Here is a 3,677-nt window from a genome sequence, read left to right on the forward strand (position 1 = left end):
ATCAACGCTGCCTCCGTACAATCCTAAACATCCACTGGTCAGATTATGTGACTAATGCATCTGTTCTAGAGCAAGCATTAAGGTCATGTTGTTGAGAACACAGCTGTGTTGGGCAGGGCACATCTCAATGATGAAGGACCACTGCCTTCCTAAGATCTTGCTTTATGGTGAACTTACCACTGGCTGCTGCAAGAGAGGAGCCCCGAAGAAAAGATACAAGGACTCCCTGAAACAACATCTCAACCTCGGCCATATTGATCACCATAACTGGTCTACTCTGGCCTCCAATTGGGAGGCCTGGAGACACACCATCTATAACACTGATGTTTCCTTTGAGAACGCACACAGGATCACTCTCAAGGAGAAAAGACAACGCAGAAAGAATTGTGTCTTGCAGAATATACCACCTAAGGAGTCTTTCTGCTGTGCCTTTTGCAATTGGATATGTCTATCTCATACTGGCCTCATTAGCCACCAGCGTGCTTGTAAGAAATGTGGATAGAGCCTTCCCAAATCTTCGTTTGCGAAGCCCAGCCATGATGATGATGATCCTATGATTCCCATAATTTATGGCAATTTCTCTTTCTCTGTGCCTATAAATTCCCATCCCAGCTCACTTGTGCCACAGATCTGCTATTCACAGTAATGCTTAGCTCAGTGAAGCATCACAATTCCAGTTCCAGTAGCACAAAAGAACTCTCTCCTGCATTTTCCCTATATAAATCACTTTGTCTCTAGTTTTCTCTTGTAGAATCAATGGAAGCAGTGTTCAAATGACATTCCAGTTTTCCTGATTGTCCATCAAGTTGAAAACATACATGAGTGTTCTTTGCTCATCTAGGTCCATCTAGCCCTGATCTCTGGTACAAAACACTATCTGTTGGTTGGAACATAGGGGCATAGAAGAACCTACTGCTTTTGGTCCTAAGAGCAGCAGGTCGGAAAATGTCTCACTCCAATACAGCTGCGCCAGAAAACCTTCTGGGCAGGGAGCCTTTCATGCACTGTCCATGCGTGAAGTATAGAAAGATGTTTGCTGACCCGAAGGATGGAGGCAAGGACAGTGACACTGATGTACACTGGGGCTGGGAGAATTGTATAGAGGAGTTCATACTTGAGAGCGTTGGGAACGTGTGGCAGAACAGATTTGTTTAGAATAATATTGGGGAGGAACAACAATTTTCCTATAGTGAAGAGTTTTGTTTTTTTTTATTTATGGTACTAGATTCAAAACAGCATCACTCCTTGATATCCTTCAGAAAGACTATTTTCCTTTTTGGAGGCTGTCATTTCTCAACTTGTTTGTTCCTGGAGGCTCAGGAAGGTCTGATGTGCTTTGTCACTATCCCAGAGCAGCATCCAGGACAGCCAACCTCCTCAGTGGTGGTGCCAACTACAGCCCCTCTTAGAGTTGTGCTGGACCTACCTTTGCATCCCTTCATGGAGCTGAGATGGATATTTCAGACCCTCTTGGTGATGAGAGTCCTGTCTGGGTAAGAGACTCACCATAGCTGAAATTCCCTGGTCATGTCCTGCCCTCTCTGCTTTGCGAGTCCACTTGCAAGTGAGCAGAATGTTAACACTAGAGGATGGCATTTTTCTCTGAGACATTAACTAACTCTCAGGCAATGGAATCAAATCTTGGCTGATTATCTAGGCACTTCCAGAAGAGCAGAAGACAAAACTGTGCTTAGATCTCCAAGGCACCAGTTCCAGTTTGTCTGCTGAAGCTACTGCTGCTATAGTATTTCACAGCATTTGAGATTTTTGCCAGAGTGTTTTTCATACATATTTTTTTCAGTAAGAATGGATTTTCAAGTTGTCTAGTTTAATTTTCTTTTCCTGGTTTCACAGACACTTGCCAATGTTCAGGATGCTTTAATGTAAACACTGGGTTCACCTGGAGGATGTCCCCATGTAAACCAACTATACAAGCTCAGATTTTTCATAAGCTGGCCAGACCTCTTGAAGCAGTCCAAAGAATGTTGCATCAATGTATGGGAAGAGACTTAATCTACTTTTACATCCATTTTCAATAAAACACAATTTTCTCCAAAACATCTGCCTAAAACCTTTGCCCCCCAACTTGAAATACGTTTCTGAATGTAATAAAATTTTCAATTACACCAGCAAAGTAGATATTAACATTTATATCTCTGAGTATCAGGACTTCCCATCCCTCAAGAGATGTCTCCTCTGTATCTTTGCAAACTTGATAAATGAAGCACGATAAATTCAACTGATGTCCCACCTTCACAACAGGGTTATTATAAAACAGGGAAAAGAATGATCCTACAGTAAGTGGAATCAAAAAAAAAAAAAATCTCCCTGTTTTCTTAGTATACCCAGAAATTTCTGGCAAAAATTAGGAAAAGGTGTTTCACTCCTGTATGTGAACATAACTGTAAGGGCAGCTTGCCATATGCTTCACTCATTTACAGAAAATATCCCTGGGATAGATGACCCAACTGTACAAAAATAACAGCCTGGTGATAAATTTAATGTGCAACTTTGACCTACTGTCTTTCTAATACTCCACCTCCTCAGGACTTTCTCATTTCCTAGCCCCCTTACCTGTGGCTCTGTCTTCCTCCATTTCTTTTGTCTTTGTTTTTGCTTTTGCTTATGATTTTCCTTTTCCTTTTTCTTTTTCTTTATTAAATTCAAACTACAGGACAAATGTTTCTTTCCCTTTGTCCAGGTATGGAGATTTCACCACTCTAGGCTAAAGGCAAGTGAAAGTCTACTCAATACTAGTGGAAGCTTTGTACAGGGACAAAAAAAAATCACTCTGGGAAAGTGAGGCATTTTGTGTCATGAAGAAAACAATGCTGAAATGTCACTGCTGTTGAAGTGAGAGGAAATCTCCCCCTGGATTTCAGTTAACTGGTGCCTTGGTCCTGGAATTTGGGACCAAGGAGCTGGATGTCATGAGGGGACAGTTGACGGTCTTGGCCAGAAACATGGCAGTCGTGTCCCATGGGAGCTGATGCCACTGCTCACTCTCACTCACCACCAGTGCCATAACAAACAGAAATGGTGTTGTGGAAACATGGTCTTCATTGCGTCATGGGAAGATGTAACCCTCTGCGACCAATCACTGTGGTCACCCCAGAGGACTGTGCTGGGCTGGTATCAGCCACTCCTTCACTCTCTCCTTATTCCTTATACTGAGAGAACAGAAATAACATTCAAACATTATTATTATGTGGTCATTGGCCAATTTGGTTAACCATTTTGGTTATCTTACATGCTGCCCTTTTTGCTTTAGCTGACAGAGGAGGAGGGAGTGCAGGCAGGGACCTCCTCATCTGACCCTCACCCACACCTACTGGAGAAAAGAACACAGAAAAACATCTCTTTCTCCTGAAACACAAACCTAGTGACCACTACAAATTCCAAATTACACTCAAAGCCATAGTCCAGAGAAGGAAGATCATCCCTTAATTTTTTGCATGTTGGACTAGAAAAGAAAAAGTGATTGTGGAACTTGGGTTTTAAAAAAGACAGAACAAATCGCCTGTCACAGTCAGAAGCCACTTGGTCTCTGAAGGGAGTCAGACAGAGGATTAGCCACTGGGTGAACATCATGGTTTTGCACTGCTCAATAGTTAGTTATTTTCTTTTCCTCTTTTATTGTCCTGTGGTAGCCTCTGTCTGCCTGTTGTCTCCACGCC

At 42.5% G+C, this 3,677-nt stretch overlaps 1 long non-coding RNA gene across 1 annotated transcript in view; it reads left to right on the top strand.

The window, feature by feature from the left end:
• Positions 1-3,162, top strand: part of LOC108640244 — a 7,114-nt gene extending 3,952 nt beyond the window's left edge. The window contains exons 2-4 of the long non-coding RNA XR_001921037.1: positions 842-937; positions 1,352-1,493; positions 1,855-3,162. This is a non-coding gene — a long non-coding RNA (uncharacterized LOC108640244). The remainder of the gene's footprint in view (positions 1-841; positions 938-1,351; positions 1,494-1,854) is intronic.
• Positions 3,163-3,677: the final 515 nt, after the last annotated feature.

The sequence above is a fragment of the Manacus vitellinus genome, unplaced genomic scaffold (assembly GCF_001715985.3).
Source record: "Manacus vitellinus isolate BGI_N305 unplaced genomic scaffold, ASM171598v3 scaffold_1_pilon, whole genome shotgun sequence".
Classification (NCBI taxonomy): Eukaryota; Metazoa; Chordata; class Aves; order Passeriformes; family Pipridae; genus Manacus; species Manacus vitellinus.